The sequence below is a fragment of the Calidris pugnax genome, unplaced genomic scaffold (genome assembly GCF_001431845.1).
Source record: "Calidris pugnax isolate Ruff unplaced genomic scaffold, ASM143184v1 scaffold56, whole genome shotgun sequence".
Lineage (NCBI taxonomy): Eukaryota > Metazoa > Chordata > Aves > Charadriiformes > Scolopacidae > Calidris > Calidris pugnax.
The window spans coordinates 10,076,558-10,098,339 of record NW_015090839.1 but is presented as its reverse complement, the minus strand read 5'-3'; positions in this window follow the sequence as shown (position 1 = coordinate 10,098,339).

Below are 21,782 nucleotides of genomic sequence, written 5' to 3'. Positions count from 1 at the left end.
ATAGTATTATTTCCCTTGTTGAGGCCATTCACAACCAGATGCTGAGGACTGCACTTCTTTCTGGTATGCGCCATCTATAAGGTGATAAAAAGGGTAAAATAATATTAATTCCATGTGCACATTTCACTCACTTGAGTGGGTGCTAAAGGATCTAAGAAAACAAATGACATGCTAAATGATTTTTGGAACTCGCAGTGGCATGCTGGAACAGCTGCATGTACCTGGTTAATAAAAGAGCATAAGAAGGGAAGTGGGAAGAAGGCAGATGGTTATGTTTTGATACAGCATGAAGCCTATACACCCAAACTGAATTTCCAGATTTCCCACACTTGTGTGACTTTAAGCATGTCAGCTAATCTTTCATATGGTTCAGCTTTGTACCATCAGGGATGACAGTATTTTTCATATCTCCCCAGAGTTCCTGGGGGAACTTTGTGGTAAGAAGTTCTATTTAGCAATGACAAACCAAAATTTAAAAATTGCTCTGTGGCTTTAGCCAAATAAGAAGTAGTGCACATTCATCATATACACTTCATTTCAGTCTAAACCATTTTTAAAAAATTAGGCATAAAAATACCACCTGGATAATCTTGTTTTGAATGAATCATTTATTTGTCTATACTCTTATTAATCACCACCTTAATTGCTAGTCAAAATTTCTGTGTCATTTGAATTTATTATTCATTTAAGATGTCTAGTAATGTGGGTCAGTTACTACAAAAAAAAATTGTAGAAAAGGAACCTAATGTTTTTCTTCAAGTCGTATCTGGTCTCCTAGAAAAACATTTCCTTCCTTAGAACAGCTTTCATACAGAAATAAGATTTCTTTCAGCATTAGTGTATCTAGGATAAATGACACTTTCCACCTCTGTATTTTCTTGGGTGCCTAGGAATAATGTAGAGAGCCAGCATCTGTGCTAGACAGGAGCTCTTACAGAGAATCTCCCAAACAGAGTGAAAAGATCATTAACAGCCCAGATTTCAATCTTTATGCAGCTCAGGTATCAAATAAGTAATTTGCTGTCCGTAGCTTTGAGAAGCTCAAATATAAAAGCTACAAGAGACAGGATAATGGTATCTTAGTGATTACACTGTTTTTCTAACTACTTCCAAGGCTTTTGCTTTCAGTTCTGCCTTAACAAAAAGATAAGCCTGAAAACGAGCCAGGTCCTTATTAAAAGCATAGCATATGTCTAGGAAAAAAGGTCTTGCTGTTCAGATTTATGTCTTTTGGCAGATTTGTAAGGTGTTTATGTATAGTAGATTTAATCCCATAGACAAGTGCTGAAGCCTTTGCTTAATTTCCTAAGTGTTTAGGAATTCTGATTAAAAGAAGTCCTTGGTAGTAAGATTTAATTCGTAGTAATGACAATTCAGGACCAAAGAAGGTGGTGCTTTTACCTTGTTACAACAAGCAAGTTGCACGACCATAGCTGGAAGGGCCAACCAGTGAGAAAAGGATGGGTTACACACTGCATCTGTTCAAACTTTGGCATGTTACTGCTCTAGCGAACATATAATTTATCATCGTTTTTTATTCAGACATACACTCAGTAGGCAGTGGCCTAAGATAATGAGTTCCAGGCATGTAACTCTTATAACTAGCTTTGTTATAGGCAGGGATTTATAACAAGTCTCTGCCAAAATGTTTTTAGGTCGTTGTAATTAAACCGGAGTCAACTATAAACATTTCTTCCAGATAGTTTTAGCTAAGAACAGTACTTCAGGGACTTGTATTCTAAGTATACACAATCTGGATATCAGAAAGTGTGTGCACGTTTAAGTAAGTTATTCAGAAAGGGAGAGCATGTGAAACGTATTAATCCTGTGATGTACTGCTTTTGCTTGTTTGCCATAGGGAACTGTTTTACTGGTATCTTTGGTAAAGGTTGTGGAAACATAGGCTTAATCAAATGGTAAAATGTTTGTTTGTGACAAGGGATACTCAAAATGACATGTTAAAGAGAATATAATGTATCTTCCACTGAAGGTTTGCTACAGTTCTAAATTGCAGGTTTAATATTTTTCAGGAAATCGGAGACTGGTTTGTGGATTACTTTTTATTCTGTAAAGACCAAAGCAAAAATGTTTTTAGATATTACTGTTCTCACATTGCTATCCGTGTCACTAGTTTTTGTTCATTTGGTAAACTTGTAGATGGATTGCAGTACAGCAAATATTAGGGCTGTTTAAAATGAAATGTAGAATCTTCCCTGGAATACCTAATTATTTTTAAAAGGTCAAATATGAATCTGAGTTTTCAGGTATGGATTTTCTCCTGCTGTCTTTCTTACAGTATTTCTTTCCTCTTATTGTTCTCTATATGTCTACAAATAATGGTGTAAACCTTCACTGCATCTTCAATATGCAATTTTTCATTCTTAACACGTCTAGCACCACTTAGAAAAAGAATATGTTAAAAAAAGCATTCAAATGCCTTTTGTTGTAAGATAGTTTCAGTATTTCAAATAAAATTCATGGAGAAATGCACAATAGAGGTGGGCACTAAGGCAAAATACTTTCACCACAGTGTTATTCCATTGTATTTTTGTGAAAAGCTAATATTCTTTATCATGCAACTGGAGAAAACAAATCAAGATCTTCTTCCTGTATATACTTAAATGTTTGTAGAGCATTTAAACATTTAAAGCATTTGTTTTCCAGTTTTCTTTTATCAGTAAAGAACTAATAGCTACATAAGGAATGGATGACAGAAGGGGTGCTGACTAACAATCATTTTTAAGACCGAGACAATGCTAACTTCATAAGCCTTCCTTTTAGAGTTTTAATTGAACAAATCTTATTATATCAGTAAGTTATATCTAAAACAGGATAAACTGTTCTGTATTTCTCCCTCTCTCTGCTAACCCTAAACAACTTCTCTATATTTTGTCCACGTGGTTGGTAGAACAGGAATCCTACTCCTCTCTCCTCAGACACCACTCCTTGTCATTCAGCACAAATTTATGCACCCTGTTGGCAATGGTTTCAGTTTACAAGCCTGTGCTCTGCTGTGATAGGAATCTGCAGAAAGCCCAGAGCATTGCTAACAAAAACCATGTAACATCTCAGCTTAATCTAGTGCTCCATGGATGATTTCCCCGGTGTGATGCTGCAGACGTCTCTACCGGTTTCTCAGCAAAGCAGGTTGTTCATTTAGAAGCAACTAAAAATGTGCTCTGCTGAGAGAAGCAGATATCTCTCTATATCTCTCTGCTACTCTAAGCAATGTTATCAGGGCTTTTTTTTTTTTTTTTTAGTTTTCTCTGTTTATGTTCTCTAACTGTTTTCTCTAGATTGCTAACTCAATTGTGTGTAGAAGTAGAAAGAGAACACTAATTCTGATCTTAGTGAAGCCAATGGGAATTTGGAGGTTTTGTGGAAATGCAGATTATTATGTTTAGCAAAAAAGGTACTTATGTGGAGGGAAGAACATTGATAGTTGCTTAGTGACAAACTATGGACCTGAGAAGGTAAAGGTACAGTCTAAGATAAATAAAGCTGTATAGTTAATTAAAAGTGTATTCAGAAAACATAAATCACAGTCCTGCTTTCACAGGTGCTACTGCTTGCATCAGGAATTAGGCATAGGAAATCAAATGTAAGGGAAAGGATGAAACAGACAGCCAGCCATCAAAAAGGCTGCCAACTGTTCTTCCTGTATTTTAAATGTGAAGGGCATATAAGATATGCAGATGGGTGTCCAGTTCTTTCTCCTAAAAGGAAATAGGCTACCCATAAAAAAAAAAAGAAAAAGCTAAATGAAGGGTCATCTTTCTGATAAATACCTGTAGAACATACTTATTTTTGCATTACATTTTTCAAAATTCTGTGGAAGACTGATAGCTTTAAAAAACAAGATTAAAAATATTTTCATTTAGTAGGGCCCTAATTTAATATGAAATAAAATTACATATAGCGATAAAATTGCTATGGTATACTACAGAGTCCTCTGAAAAATTTTAAAGCTCTTGAAAAGTCTGGTGTTCTGGAAGTAGCACATTTCTTCTTACTACCTGTATCATCTGATTAACTTTAAAATCTTTATGATCTTTTCTAAATCGATATAATTTTTAAAAGATATTTTTGTACTTGTAGATTACATTTATAAAGCTTAAGAAATTACAGGTCTTATAATAAACTCAGACTTGAAAACTAGGTTTGTAGATCTAGAGACGTTCACCATAAACTCAGACTAGGAATTTTGCTCAAGTCCAAGAACTGAATACTTCTCAACAGTTTTCTTATAAACTGTACTGTGTAACAGATGAGCGAAACTTGAGGGACTAAGCTGAATTAGCTTCAGCTGCATTGTTGATGGTACCAGTAACAACATTTATTAAAACAATTGACAATTGATTATAAAAATACTCAGCAGAATTCATCAGCCTAATATGTCACCAGTGCCTCATATTGTAAAACTTACTGATAATTGCAGTCATACTGAAATTTAATCTTAGTCTTTAAATATCTGTAAATATTTTGTCATAAACACTTCATGTTTCAGCCTAAGCAATGTGCCATTTCTTTTTTAAGCAGTGCAAGTCACAAAATTTACTGTGCATGCTCAGTGTTGAGGGCAAAGAATTGGATTCACAATGAGAAATACATGCTAGAGTTTGCAAATTAATTCCCTGAGATGTGAAGTCTTTGATATGTGGTGAACTAGGTTGCAACCTCTGGGTCAAATGTCACTGTGAATTATAATAATTGCAATTTATGGTAAAGACAAGAGTAAGGTTTGAAACCTGTCAGTACATATCATGAAGTAGAAATAAATTACAGCTTGTCATAAATGACAGATTTCTGCTAGGTGCTTTCTTTCACTTTGACTGCATCAGACCTTTATCCACCCAGCAATTAACTTTATTCACATTAATATTCAGCAGTGTTGACAAGACTGACACAGTAAAACTCAGTTTGTATAAAAGTAAAGACAGTTTGATGTAGAGTTATTATATTGTCTCATAATTCACTGTTGAGAGGTAGATCTTGATAAATGAAGAACAAAGCTATTGACTCTGGTGTTGACTTACTGTGCCAAAAAGGACTCTGATTTTCTGTTTTTCAAAGTACACAATTTTTTGTTTGGAAATAAACAGTAATTTTATCTAAAGCATTACTAAAAGTAATATTCATGCACTGGCATAATCCTGTTTATTATTTCCATATATTCACTGGTTCCCCAGATCTTTTTTGAATATTTAGAATAATTATAATTACATATAATGTTAAATAGGGCTAATCATATATTTAAAGCATGGTTTTAACTTCTCTGGGAAAGAAAAATATGTGTGCTACTGCTACCCCCGCTAAGGCTGTGACCACACAAAAGGAAGAACTAACTTTTCAACAAAAGTGGAAAGAAAGTAACTACTGAAAACAAAAAAGTCCCCAATAGTTGGTGTATCCATCCTATATAGTATTACCCAACAAGAACTGCAGTTAATTGTGAGAGAGAGCAGGTTTCCCAATGTTTAAAAGAAGTGTTACAGATCTTGTTGGGAGATTTAGCAGCTGCTCTTTTTAGGTTTATAACATTTACTCAAACTGTATTTACACAAGCTTTAAATTAAAGTACAGATACGAGCTTTCTTCTGGTACCATTTTACTTTGATAGCGTCTTTTATGGGAAGAATCAGAAAGCCCTTAATGAAGCCTTACCTCAAGCACAGTGTTTGTTAGATAAATAAGATATTAAATTACAGTGGTTGACAAAGAGACTTCTGTACAGCTTCTTACTGAGTGTGACAATTTTGCAGCACCTTTCTCAACAGGGTCACTGAATGGGATGGAAACAATAATAATTCATATCCACATTGCCTGTAAGTTTAGTCTGTTTTCTTCCCTATCCTTTCCCATTGAATCTGTAGATTTTGGTAGAGGAAATTTACGTAAAAGAAGTCTGTGTCTCTGTTGCACGATAACCTTCTATAACTACTTCAATATAATGAGACTGCAATACAGGTAGAACAAGAATATATTAAAGAGAACTTGTGAATCCTCCACAATATAGGTTACTGTGTACTAAATAAAAAAGAAGTAAATGTCATGGCAGAATGACTAAAACGTAGCTTATTGTTATTTCTTGGTGTCAAAGGGTTTCCAGCAGCAAGACCAGTTGAGAGCAAATTGGAGGTGCTCCTAAGCTGTTGTCATGTACACCAACAGATTTGTGTCCTAGTAGTAGAGGAAAAATTAGATTGCTTAAAAACTACATTGTTTCTACTTTCTATTTCTCATTGTAGGCTTATTAAACAAGGAACTGAGTTTACTTTCTGTACCTTTTAAGAGACCTAAGTAAGGTTTGTCATCCCTTCAGAGTTAGCTTGTCCTCTGAATGTAGGAGTTGCCAATCATGCTGCTTCTGTCCAAACACGTGGTACTCTTAGCCCAATGTGGTGGTGCTTTTCAGCATGGACCACGCACCTCTAAAGAAGAAATTGTTGTTAAGGTGAGAGTGCTAACAGTGTCATTCTTATGTCCAGGACCCCAAGATGAACATGAATTCTTTGCTCAAACAAAATTTGTCCCTTTGAAATGTATCATCAGTCCTCATCAGTCTTCTGAATCTAAGGTGAAATTTTATTTTGGCTAAACTGTTTGATAAATTTACAAATAGTTTTATGATGAATTACATGAATGAATGAATGAATTTATGATTAATTATATTTTTCAGATGAGCCCTTTATTACAAATGCTCACCAACTTGTATTATAAATTCTGCCTGAGGCTGCTGTTGATTTCATTTCGTAGACAGAAATTATTTTCTTGGTATTTTTTAATCTCACATGTCTTTGTCTTTATATCACATTTACTTATTCTCATTTCTCCTGCTGAGTGTAATTATAATTTTCACCAGTGCTGAAGACCTTCAGAACCCATTAGAACTTTTTTTTGAGATGTAGGCTGTGAAAATGAGACGTACAGTTACACTGGTAAAGGACAGACATAGGCAATTGCAGTCTTTAACTCCTGATGGAGTTCAGCATACAAGGAACCTATGCAATATGTAGCTGAAGCAGATTCCCAAGAGCCAGCAAGCCAACAGGGGCTTCATCTTGGCTACTTCGGGACACTATGAGCCACGCTGGATCTAGATATTTATCTCTATATGAGTTCTGGTCGCTGTGAGGTGATTAGATTTGATCAATCATTTTTTAAATGAGGAAAGATGAACTGCAATGTTTTGTTATTACCAATGATGCATTCAGGGGTAGGCAACTTATTTTTAAATCTCCATTCTGCCCACTTTCAATGAATGCTTTGAATACAGGTCTCTGGAACATGCACAATTGTGAGGCTCCTGGGCCCTCTTGGATGAAGCTCTCTCAATCATTCTCTTGTTCTCTTTTTTGCTCACACCTGACTTTCCATGGCACTGTAAATTCTTCTGATCACTAGATAATAGACTTAGCCTTCCTATTTTCTCTTCTTGGTCCAACAATCTCAAAACTATTGATCCACGATGAAAGTTTGACCTAGAATGCCTTATAATCTCTGTGCATGTTCTCTATGTGCACAGAATGACAGAAATGAGAGTGGGCTGCTTAGATGCAGGGCTGATCTCACAGGTCTTCTGTCTGCTAAATGAAAGTCCTAACCACACACTGAAAAAAGCAGGGCAACCTCATTACCTTCACAAATCTTGTCTTTGGGCTTGAGAGTTCCCTCTCCTGTCTGCATTTTACAAATGTCCTTAACTCTCACTTTAACTTTCGAGTTCCACTTTGGATCTTTCCACTTTAATGTCTTTCTCAGATTAACAGGAACAGGAAGAGAGAAATATTAAGCACTGGACAACACAAAACACAACTACAAAAAAAATACCAAACCAAAACAAAACCAAAAACACCCAGGAGATGGGTTGATTGGACTAAACTACTTTCAAATTCTTTATAATGTATTAGCTATTAGAGGAACCCTTTTAAACCTCAAACAGCCTATCCTGTAAATCGTTTTATCATTTTGCAGACCAGTGTGTGGGAAAATGGCTATGAAGGAAGAGCACTTTCATTTGTATTTTTCTCTATTAGCAGTTATCATGATTAAGTTTCTGTGAGTATAATCCCCATACTTTCTAATTGCTATCCAGCAATTATTGTTATGCCAACGGTGTTGCCCATATTATATTCTGAAAAGCATTGTTGGCATTCTGTAATAGTGTAAACATTAGAGTATACATCATGGCTCTTCAAGAGTGTCATCAGGAGTCATTCAATTTTCCCTAACTTCATTAACATTAAACTTTCATATACATATTTGTCTCTCTGTTGATTCTAAAACTCTGAGAGACTCACTTTGTCTTAGGTTTCCAGCACCAATATATTATCTTCTTGTCTTTCAGGATTTGATTTATCTGCCATAGCTTTCTAAATGTATTGATTCCTTTAACCACAGGGCAAGACCTAGACCATACTGGTATGAGCATTGTCTGCCTTGCTACTCTCTTCTGTTCACCTAGAGAATGGTAGAGGTCTTAGTTTTGTGGTTCCCAACTGTCAATGGCTGGGTATGGCTGTTATAAAAAATCATCACTAAGACCTCTCAACCATTCCTTATACTCCTCCTTTATCATCAGGATGTTGTTGGCTAGAATTTGTTTTTTAGTGGCAAACTGATTAAGCTGTTACTTGGTTAAATTTCATAAACCACAAACTGGCTGCGAGCCTGGAAACACTGAAACTTTTGCCTAATTGGAATCAATTGCTTCTCTATTTATACTGGATTACAATGTTATTGGCTCAATTTAGCTTGTAGGAAGTAAATTGTTGACGGTTTGGCTGAGCAGCTGTAACAATGAAAAACTGGAAAAAAAAAAAAAGATGTGAAGATAACAGGCACAGCCTGTTTAGCATTGCTAAAGCCATTGACATTATCATGGAGAAATGGCTTCAAGCCAAGAGAAGCTCATTTGGACAAGATGGAAGGGAAGAATTGTGGAATGTTACTGAACGTAGCAGACTCAAAAGATATGTTTATACTGTCACATTGGCCCACTCCCTGTTTAATGCCAGGGTCCTAATCCACTATTGTTCATGCTACATAGATGTTAATGTGCACACAAACTCCATTCTGGGATGAACTAAATATTTCTCTTGAGGGGAAATCACACCCATGTGATCTCTGTAGCCATAAAGGATAGAGTATGCTGGTTTCTTAACCCTGCAATATGCACTAGGAGCGTCAGACAGGCTGAAAGGACCTCTTCTTATGACTTTGGACAGATCATATGATCTTTCTAAGAGTATTAAACCCGTATGCCCCATATGCCCTATATAATGTTACAAGACTAAAACTCCTGCAGACCCAGCAAGGAACAACTTTTAGGAGCTTACTAAAGGAGGCAGTTTGGCCTTTTCTTTCCCTCCTCATCTCATCAGTACTCGCTAGAACTCTCTTTTCCTGCAGTCCAGGAGAACTCTGCAGAAAATGAGCACTTATCCCAAGGCTCTGCCTTCTAACTTAAGTCCGTGCCCACTTGCCAGTAGCTGCTATGTCATCTTGGACCTCTTTAGCAATTTTTCTCAAAGGCTGCAAAGAAATAGCTCTATCTGGGCCTCAGCAGACACTTAGACATTTGCAAAGTGTACTCAGGGTTGGGTTTGTGGCATCTGTTGCATGTCACACACATTGCTTTCTGAACAGCAGTGCAGTACATCACATGTTAACAGGCACATCATGTGTCACCAAACACTATGAAGAACTGGTGTGCTTGTTTGTTTTAATTCCACTTACTGATAGTGGACAGACTTAAGCTCTGACTGTTTTAAGACTAACTTTAGTAGTAAAATGGAGGATTCTGCATTCGTAGGCTGCCCACTGTAAGACCCGATGACAGAACAAGGGAAAAGCAAGAGAAATCTTTCTCTCCCAGGCTAGGAAGGGCTGGGGTCATAGAGACAGATGTGGAGACATGTCTTCAGAGGATGCAGAAAAAGGTGAAGATGGCCTGGAAGGTGGTGTGATAATGCGTCTACACATGGTATGAAAGCTTTCTTGAGGCAAGTTGTAGAGAGCGTAGCAGGCCAAGCAATGTGGATGGCTTTGAGTACAACAGTGCCAATGCCATCCCTGAAGACCTGCCTCCATCCTGCCAGGCAGCTGGGCTCACACCTGACCTCTCTCCCTGAAAGTTCCAGATGAAGTATCTTGGTGGAGTGCAAGCCTGCCTCTGACAGAAAATGCCATTTTTTGGAAAAATGAGAGTGTTATATATCTGACGTGAATGTGGTAAACCAAGGATTTTTGACTACTACTGAATGCAGAAAAAAAACCAACAATGTGCTCTATGTTTCTGGCTTGAGCTTTCAGCTGAGAAATATCCGAAACCCTTTCCTACAGGACATACGTGCATCTTTGCTTTGCTTCAATATTGATGCAATGGTGTATTCAGATTTCATAGGTTTTAACCTTAACCTTAAAAAGAAACCCAAGCTGTTGTTCTTTCAAAACAAAACATAAAGTAATGCAAACTGTGTTTGCAGACAGACTGAAACCATGACTGCAATGTATGAGCATTTCCCATCTGTCATTAATCTTATTGTGATATTTAGCTCTAAAGTCTGATGATGTTCTGTTGACAACCATGTTCACTGTCTTAGGAGTGATTATTTTAGCGGTAAATACCGCAGAAGGAAAGGAGGTAAAATTGTTGGAACATATTCAAACTTTTTAATTGAATGAAATATAGAGGGAAGGACTGAATTAGGACAGAAAGAAACATGAAAGATTTGAGAAAAGGTAATAGCAAGAAAATTAAAAATAGATAAAAAAATGTAACTCTTAAAAGGAACCCTTTTCTCACAGGGATCTTGCATGTGACATAAAGGCACTGAACAAAGGTAGTAACAAAAACTCAAAGTCTGGTATCTTCCTTTAATCTCTCGCTGCTATCAGAAAGCATTTCATTAAGAATTAAGAGCAAACTTGAATTCATCCCCAGCTGACAGGAAATTTGACTATCCTCTTAGAAAAAGTTTAGCATTCTTGTCCTAGTCCATCTGAAACAATAGCACTGCAAGAAGTCTTATGTTTCCCCTGTACAAATTAATGTGGTGTTCTGTGAACTCTCATAATGATTACTGAGATACTATTAATTGCTGCTATGCTGAAAGATGCAGCAGATGTATTTATCAAATATTTTTATCCAGCACGTCTGGACAGACCTGCCACATCTTAGAATTTCACTCACCTGAGCAGAACATAGAATCATAGAATCACAGAATAGTTTGGGTTGGAAGGGACCTTTAAAGGTCATTTAGTCCAACACCCCTGCATCGAGCAGAGGCATCTTCAGCTAGATCAGGTTGCTCAAAGCCCACTCCAACCTGGTCTTGAACGTTTCCAGGAATGGGCCATCTGCCACCTCTCTGGGCAACCAGTGCCCATGTTTCACCACCCTCGTTGTAAAAGCTTTCTTCCTTATATCTAGTCTAAATCAATCATCTTTTGGTTTAAAACCATTATCCCTTGTCCTATTGCTACAGGCCCTGCCAAAAAGTTTCTCCCCATCTTTCTTGTAGGCCCTTTCTAAGTACTGAAAAGCCATGATAAGGTCTCCTCAGAGCCTTCTCTTCTCCAGGCTGAACAACCCCAAATATCTCAGCCTGTCTTTATAGGAGAGGTGCTCCAGGTCTCTGGTCATTTTTGTGGTCCTCTCAGGTCCAACAGGTCCATGTCTTTCCTGCACTGGGGGCTCCACAGCTGGATGCAGTGCTCTCAATCCCTTCATCTTCCAAGCTTGATGGGAACACAAAATATTGGGTGTTGGCCCAGGAAGTCATTTAAAAGGATACAAGGAAGCAGTATAATAGGCCTTTGTAAATTTTGGCCATTAGGTAAAACGGATGGCAACTCACCGTCTGTTTTGTATGCATTACAGAAGAGTAATTACAGATTTTCAGAAAAGGGTACAGAGAGTGGTACAAAGTCTTGCTACATAATTTGAATGATTTGATTTATGTTGAAAGTATCCAATATGTCTGTGAATAAGAAGATTCAAGTTCCAGTAAATCATGTTCACTCTGCAACCAACCTCTACAGGTTTTTATTTTGTGCTTGCTTTATCTAAAAGGTTTTTTGAGTAAAAATCTCCACAAAGCAGTAAAAAATATAATTCTGGTACATTGTATTCTTGAATTTAAGAAAAGTGAGAAAATCTTAGGACATTAGAATTTTTGTGGCAAAAAGTTATTATGCTGCAGTTAGAGTTTTGTGGTGGGAATTTTTTTTATTTTTCTTTTTAGTGCTCTTCTGTAACCATGCACCAAGCACAATAAAACTACCTCTATTCAATTGAATATTCCCTCCTGTCAAAGGTTAATAGAGTAGGTTCAAATTCAATCAGTGTAAGAGGCTTTAGCTTTGATGGGTTTCAAGGATACTTTCAGCTTGTCAATGGAAAAGTATGAACCTGTCTTCGGCCTTGAAATAGCATTAGGAAGTTTTTGTTCAAACTTTTGTGCTTAATAAAGTTCTTTGCATTCAAAATGTCACATCTTGACATGGGTTCATTTTCCTTTTGTGTCACCAACTTTTTCTCCTCTGCAAGGCGTACACAATGGGAAGAATAGTTGGAACATCAGAAAATTTGAGCTAGGATTTGAAAATTATGAGACCAGAGTGCATCCATCAAAACAAAAGCTTTGAGACCAAACTAAACACATTGCAAGCTTGGTAATGAGTATATGTTATGAATAATGTTATGAATAACCGCTGTGAGTTCTCTGAAGCTGTACAGACGAGGTGTTTCATGTTTGCTACTGTCATGAGTCATGGATAACAACAGGACCTCTGACCATTGCATTAAGCTGACACATTTGTTAAGCTATTGTTTTACCAACTGTCCTCCATATCACAGCCAATATGAACCCAGCATGATCATGCATAGCTGTGTGCAGTAATATGCCATATTTGCATTTGAATCCTGCACAGACTTTTTTGAATCTTTAATAGATTAAATATTGTTGGTCTTTGTGTTTTCAGAGTGTGAGTATGAGAATTGTTTGACCGACCATCTATAGCTAAACATCTTTAAAGATTATCTGGCTGGATTCAATCTATTTAAACTTAATTTACAGTTCTGAATCACAAAGACTTCTTTTTAGTGGGGCTGTAAAGCAGATAAAAATGAGAGCAACGGGGGTTGAAATGGAAATGCATCAGAGCATAAATAATCTGCTTTTCTGTGTAAACTGAGCAATGGGAATTTTTCTGCATCAATTTATGTAGGAAGATATTTAGTTATGTGACAACAACAAAACTACACAAAATGTTGCAAAGTTGGTAATAGATTAATTTGCTGCAAAGAAACAGCATTGAAAAGAATAAAAGAAATAAAAGTTCTAGTGCTTAACTGAGTTCTGAAGCAACTGTAAGCGTTCAGCAAAAGCTTGGGTATCATGACAGGCATTGCAGAAAATCTTTTGTTGTCTAATATTCTTGTTTCATGTATAAATGGTCAAAAAAAGAAAAATGCTAGAAAAATTTTCAAGGTAAGTTCAGACATAGTCTTATGGGCAGACATCTAATTTTCTGTCTCCCAAACTTCACATCAACTTCTCCATTTATTTTAAGATGATACTGCATAAGATTTTATCTATCACCAGGAAGACTGGAAAAATCATGGTATATCTAATGCTAAAAAATTATTTTTTATATGCTGTGTTTCCCGCTCATGACACATATGCATTTGTGTGGGTGGATTTCTTGGCAGAGATGGCTTTACATGGCTATAAATCTTATCTCATTTTATCTGTCATTTCACAGATCGGTAATCTGGTGATTTTTAGGAGGAGCTTTTAGCTCCTTTGAAAGCACAGGGACGTACGTTTAGAACAATCTTTGAAGTGATGCTGAACGAGGACACCAAACGTGGTAAGAACTGGAATTTATGGTGTGCATGTAGATAAAGGATGATGAAGTTCTCAAGCAAACGTGGTAAGAACTGGAATTTATGGTGTAGATAAAGGATGATGAAGTTCTCAAATGTAGAAGACAAAGGGAAGAAAATTAAACCCCGGTAAGGATCCTTTGGTATCCAAGTCAGAGATCTGAAGTCACTGTACCTGCAGTGGATAATTTTACTCAGTGTTTGCTACCCAGTAACTGTGGAGTGTTTTGTTAACATTGTGTGTTGTGTTTTGTCACAAATGCTAAGAGAGCTCCAAATATCTGAATTGCCTGTGTTAGCACTGTTAACATAGGATATTTTAAAGTTGTGACACTTTCTATCAGAATGAAATCTTGCAGAATTGAAAATGGGATACTACAGAATCTCAGCTTTTTGTCTTTTGGGTTTCCTCCTGTCTTTCTAAATCTACAAAAGAATGAAAAATTAGATGCCTGCAAATATATAAAGCATTTTTTAAGCGTTTACTTGGGTTCAGTGAGGAGATTCCCCTGTTATTGCAAAAGGGAAGATTTTTTTTTCTTTTTTTTTTTTTTGGTTTGGATCAATCATGCACAAAAGGTCAAAACTGATCCGTGTGAAAGGGGTTCATGGGAATATCACTATTATTTTATCTTATAGATTCCAGAAAGCTATAATATGATTATGAGGGCAGCCCCATTTTTGCATTTGGCAATGTAGACTATGTTTTACCTGTAGGTTTATTTTACCTATTAGATGAAATAAATGAGTAAGTATAGGAAGTATTGGCAAGCAAGGGCATATGTGCTAGAGAGGCTTGAAAGCACTGGTGAATAGTCCTCTGTGTGTAATCTGTTACATTTCTATTTAATTGTAGAATGGTTTCAGACCATTAAAAAACTTTTTTGAGACTAAGCTAGGCCCTTTTTTATCATAAATAAAAGTTTACTAGACTAGTGTGGATAAAATCTGACTCAAGAAACATCAATGTTTGAGTAACTCAAGGAAAGCAAAACCAGATATATAAAATTAGAGAGTTTTTTTAATGCCTGCAGCATTATTTTACATACCACAATCAACTACAACTCAGCCCTATCAGAAGGCAAGGCTGGGTTCTAGAAAATGAACTACATGTGTAATCATTTCACCAGTTCTAGAAAAAAAGTGTAATTGGAATCTAAAACCAGCAAGGACCAAAAAAGGCAGATAGAAGTCTTTTGTCTGCTACAGGTGTACCTCCCAAGCATTTTCAGTGAACAACAGGCAACATGCTAATCCCAAGGAAGAGGTGTTTGCATTATTAGACTTATAAAACATGACCAGGGTCACCACAAGCATTGAAGGCACAGATCATCAATTATACACTAATTGTTTGTTCTGTTTGTGTCTCAGGCTAAAAGGAAAGAGTCTCTGAAGCAAAAATGAGACACAGGGAATTGCTACCTCAGTGACAGTTCAGTTTCAGCATCTCATTATTCATTATTTGTTTTGTTGTGCATATGTGACTTTAAGTGGAATGTACTCATGTATACTCCAAGATGCACACTGTGCAACACTTTGTGAAATCATTATGCACATTATTCTGCAACTCCAGGCATGAAAGCTGCTTCTTAAAGTTCTGCCAGCTTCTTTATTAGCTTTTGTTTCCAATGCAAGTAAGAAATACCAAAGCCACCCATTTTAGGTTTTGGGTATCTCCATTTAGACTTGAAATCCAGGTGTTAGCAAGCACATCTCTGGAGGAAAATACCTCCATCTGAACAAGTGCACCTTTTGACATTTCTTTTTTAAGCCCTAACTCATTCATCCCTATATTTCTTTGCTGAAAAGGACCTAAAAGCAAGATCTTAACAGCACTATTGTCTAAATGATAAAATAGTGAACTAAGAAAGTTCAGAAAGGACGTACAAAAAGGATAGTAGAAAATTCCTTGATTATGACTGTTTCACAGTCATATAATATATTTAACCTTTATTCTAAGGTTATAAAAGTTATCTTTCACAATATACTGAATTATAAATTTATATTATATACTAAATATATAGCAAAGCAGTAACAGGGCTCTGGTAGCAGACGTATCTTTCTTGTTATCACTAGAGAACTATTGTCCTTCACTAGCAGCACACCATGCTGTCTCTTAGCTTGTATTATTTTCTTTAAAGTTATACTTGACTTTGAATCCTACAACTTTCTTTTTTTTTTTCTTTCAAAAAAGGGGTCAAGTAGATTGTCTGTAGGAAAAGGTATACATACCTAGCTCCAAGATATACTTTCACTGATATGTGATAGAAAGACCAAGGAGTTTGTGGGAACTCATGTGCGATAGACCCTTTCCCCTCTCAAAAAGTACATTTCTTAAAAATACAGGGGCTCTTCTTGCCTACTTTTATTAGATGAATAATGTCTGATTTTGAAGACTGGGTAGTAATGCACCTTTTTAATTGTCCTGTAACAGCACTAACAATACTTGCTTGAAGAACATCTAAAGAATACAATTCCTCTCATACTCAAATTGTATTCAGGCTCCAAAGTCTGAAGAAAATATTTTTTGGCTGTTAGTTCTTGTTTTCTCCTTGCAGAAATTTCTCTATAATGAATTTGTAATTTAAAGAAAAGACATAGTGTTGCAAACATGCAAAAGTGTTACATTCATTTGGCTTTCATTTAATATTCAGCAACTATATCAAAGTTTGAAATGTTTAATTCATTAAAATTTTGTGTTCATTGTTTGTAGTTACATTCTCATTGTACAACTCCAACTATGGATTACACAAATCTTTTTATTTATCATTTACTTTAATTTACTTTAGCACAGACCTACTGATGATCTCATCTATGTAGTTAAACAGAGATAGTATTACATTAAATTATAGCCTTACTTTTTATTATATATAATGGTTTGATAATAACAAAGATATTACACATATCGCTTGGCTGTTCAGAAAGAATTCACACTTTGAAGAGGTATCAAAATTAGCTGATATTTTTATGACAGTAAGTTAATTTTTTTTGACAATACTTAGATTTCAGAGGTGAATTGGAAAAAAAAAACTACATTATTTGAAAGACTGTTACTCTTTAATATTCTAAACTATACCTTTAAAAATCACCTCCAAATATGAGTGAAAGCTTGCTGTGGTGTGGTTTATCATTTACAGATTGCATGTGAAATGCAAATCTTCTTGCGAATCAGATTTCCTTCTGCTTCCTCTCATTTGAGATACACATTCAGGTGTATTAGGTGGTTGTTTTTTGTTCCCCATATATTTTTGAGACAAAAGGTAGATTATTGTTTTTTTAAGTGCTGGATTCCTTGCACATAAATAATTGACACAGTTCAAAACAATATTGAAAATCTGGTCACATGGATTCAGATCAAAATTTTATCTATTCTTGTTTCCCTGCTTCTGCCTGCACCTGCGCAGCAGCTGGGGCTTCAGGCAGAGCCATCCTGCTGCCGAGCCCAGGCCAGGCTGAGAGATTTCAGTCACTTCTTCACAAAAGTTGAGACTGGTCAATATCAACTTTTAGTAGAAGACTGAACTGGTGGGGTGCTCCTCCAGGAGTGAGGTAGGGGTCTCTAGACCCAGGGTCACCTGTCCTGTGTGGGTAGAGGCTCACTGAACTGAAGGGCAAAAAAGGCCTGGCTATAAATGGATGTCTGGGAGAAAATAAGAACAGGGCAAGCGTGTATAGTCATAATTCTCTGCTGATACTTCCCCAGGCTGCAAATCCTTTCAGCTTAGGGGATTTCCTGAACATTACGCAGTTTGTTGCTGTGGTGTGGTTTATCATTTACAGAAGTGCGAACTCACCAATAACAGAACGTTTGTAGACACGTCTGTGACAGTGTAAATGGATCAAAGAACCCTGCAAACCAGAGAGCAAGGCATAAAGAAGAAACATCTTTACATTTTTAAAATTGGTAGTTCCAGGAGGAAACACTTCATTTGCAATGTAAGTTTTGAATGTTTTGACGTCATTCTACTCCTGTAGGTTTGGACTAACTTAATAAAATATAATACATATTCCTTAAATGTGATATTATACAACGTAATTTAGATTCTCCTCTGAGTAGAACTAAGTTTAAAGGTTCACCTACTACATATGTATCAGATTTGTAGCAGTTTAGTTTAACAGCATCAACTTAAAGCCTTTTTCTTTTTAATAATTTTGTATTTGAAAATAATGAGCATACAGTAGTAGTATAGGATGTACAGGTGATAGTGTTTACCTTGCCAATGAAATGCCGCATTTCAATTTTTTTTTTCAAATTTGCCAGAGAGTGACCCTGGTTGAGGTTTGAAAAAACAGTGTTTATAGAAGATGGTTTTGTTCATCTTTTAAACATCATTTTCTCAGAAATTCTAGTTCCTCACAGTTTTGCTATATATACTTGTAGTTTTGTGGTGACAGTGTGGTAAGAGACACATGATTTCACCATTCATATATTAATATATCCAAATCCAGCTTGTGGCCAAATCTGTGAAAAATCTCAGTCATAGAAGAAAGTCAGCAAAGTTCTTAAAGTCTGTCTGTACAGGACAACTTTGTATTCACTTTCTAAATGGACAGTTTCATGACACTCCTGAAGACAAATTTAAAGGCATGACAGGGAAAGAAAAATTGACAAAACAAACCCAGAAAAGATCTAGGGTTTTTGCTGGTAAACAGGAAGCTGCCTTCGTGCAGCTTTCATACAAAATTACTGTTCTCCCTTGTTTACCTTTAAGCATATAATCAATGCATTTGGGTACACTGGGTCAGACATGAGAGACTAGTCACGCTCTGTAGCCAAAATTTTCAGCAGTGTTTGGGACTGAGATGGTTGTTTCCAGTGGCTAGAAGTGAGATTTCCGAGTTTTGACTGTGACAGCCTTTTTCATTATACAAACAGTCAGAAAGGCACCCAGGTTTCAAAATAGGAATAGGAAATAATTGTGCAGAGAAAGACCAATATGCTGTTCCTTGTTTGAAAAGACAGAAAAATAAGAAAGAAATCATGGTGATGCGGAGCTATAGGCAAGAAAATGAAACTGGGGCAAGATCAAGAAATATTTAAAAGTGGAAAGAGTCTCTGTGATCCTATGGATAGCTATTTCACTAATCAAAGTATTCAACTTCTCCACATTAAATAGTTGTTAAATTTCCTGAATTTCTTTCCAACTAGAAATAGGCAATATAATTCGGAGCAGATTTGTAAGAGCATACTTGGGCACTGATAATGCCTCCCTGCTCTAAGCGAACCTTGTGGATATCATTACTTCCTACTCATCATTTTGCTGAAGAACTGCTGCTGAAGCTTTTTAATGACATTTTATGATGTTTCAGAATTCCCCTCCAGCATGCAATACAATGAAAACACAAAAGAAGCAGTGAAAAAGTGTGAGTAGGAAGTGTGAAGAGCAAAACCAGAATATATTGAATTTTTTACTGTTCATGATTCTGCACTACTTAGTTTTGCTTAGTCAATTTTGTGTATTGTCTAATATAGCTAATTGACGTTTAATTGTCCAGACAGCAAGTTGACAAAACATTATGTGTCAGAGCTTTATAAATAAATACTACTTTGTTTGCAACACAATTCAAAAAAACCCATATATAACCTGAGAATCACAGAACGGTTGAGGCTGGAAGGGACTTCTGGAGATCATATTGTCCAACCTCCTCCATTCAGGCAGAAATCTAGAAGAAGAACATTCTGCTCCCCCCTCATAAAGATGGTCAAAACCATTTTACTGACTTACTGGAACAGTACTGTAAGCAGCTAGATTTGACTTACGGGTACTACCGTCCCTTATGGATCTTTTCGTCACTTAAAATTTTGTTTAACCATTGAGTATAATTGAATAAGGCAGTGAACCCGGTACATTCCTAGTATGGCAAATGTCTTCATTTGAATTGCCTTTCTCTAATCATTAAATAATTAAGTAGCGTGTGGAAGACAGAGCAAGTAGGTCAGCATGAGCAAATGAGATGACCTTGTCCTCACAGTACAATAGAGTGGACAGAACATATTGATGAAGACTTGGAAACCCTTATGAAGGACTTGAGGTTTTCCATGTTGCATTTAAGAGATCTAATCATTGGTCAGTTAAATAAATGACAAACTACCATCAGTTAAATAGACCTATCATCTAGTATTTATTACACTCTGAAAATTAAATGTTTAGAAAGTTCTTTCGCTCGTGTTTCAAATTTGTGCTGTGTCACTTCTGTTTCCTCTGAGCTTGACCAATAAATTTGAATTGAATTTGCTGAATAACTTCATTGCCCTGATTGTGTTTTGAAGCAGAAGTATATTTTACTCAGAAGCCATGTTCTTCTCTAATAAAAAAGTTTATTAATGTAATTTTTAAATTATGCACTGTTTTTACAATTGTAATTCATTGTTATTTCCCACCTGCATGATTTTTTGTTTTCTCTTACAGGTATGATTTCAAGTGTCCCAAGGTAAGCTAAAGAAATGCCTCTGTTATGATTTTGCAAGACCTGAATAGTTTTAGAGTTTCAGTTGATATGCTTCAAGAATAACAGCATCTCCTGTGGTGGAAAAATAATTGTGGAAATTAAATTGTACAAACTTGATATCGGTCTTAGTTTTGGTCAAGTTCTGTGAATCTGCAACACTGAGCTGGACATTTTATAAGAAAACTTAATATTTCTGCATAGATTTTGTAAATATCATTTTGGTATAGTTGTCTGACGTTTCTGTTTGGATTCTTGGCTCTAAGCAATCCATACAGAAGTATAGCCAAGGAAAGGAAGAGAATTAAACCTCTCAAAGATATCCATTTGTTCATTCAGGGGTCTATAAATATCAATATTGCACTGATGTAAATTTTGATCAAGTGCTCTTTTGCACACATTTTACTTCCCTATTTTGCTGTCCCTTCTTTAGCCCGTATCACAGTTTGAATTCTAGCTGTGCAGGGCACATATTTCTGTGATTTACCTCAACAGAAAATGGTCTTTACTTTGCCAGTAGGGCAAGAACTATACCATTTGTTTATTTTTTTTCTGCAACAACAGAAATGAAAGAAAACACATCAACCAGCCAAATAGGTTCTGATAGTCTAGGATGCAGGCTGAGACAGCACACACAGGTCTTCAGTGTTGTGTTTCTGTTAGATTTACATGAATTCTGAGGTTATTATAAATCAGTCTTAAGGCTTATTAGAAAGTAAAGTATGATATCCTGAGGTCATCATATGGGCACAACTTCACAGAGAACACAAGCTTCTCAGTAAATACAATGACTTTTGCAAACTGTAAATCATCTGTGAGCCACTACTGTTCTACTAATTACAGTAAGAAGCTGTGCTCATTAGCTGTTCTCATCTGGTTCACTGCACGAGCTAAATAGCCCGTAAATGAGCCAGCAATTATTGCTGTGTTACTGCTACCAGCTCTGTTCATATCAAAATATCTTCACCAAATGTTGTGCTTCTTGGTATTATCACGTTAGGAATTTCACAATTTCATGGTGAAGCAGTTAATTGGGAGATTGTTCTTGGAAGATGGAGGAGGTTCTAAAACTTCTATGAATGACTGGCTGCCATAACTATCTTCAGCCAATTTATGACAACCTCTTAAACCAGGCAACTACATGAATACATAAATATTGTGCTTAACAAACTAAGAAAGAAAATGCACACCTTGCTATTCATCCTCAGTTCTTCTAATAGCAAACTTTAGTCTGAATTTCCTTGATGCAGAATTTATACCAAGTCTGCTTATGTTGGTCAAAAGGCCACCCATTTGATCTCCCTATTTTTTATCAATGAAGTTCAGGCTTTCTTCTTTTTACTGCCTGTCCAGTTCAGGAGAGTTTTGCCACGATACATAATTAGAACCATTTTTCACATGGGGCACTTTCTGAAGTTGCTGAGAGAGAAAGCATTCAAAG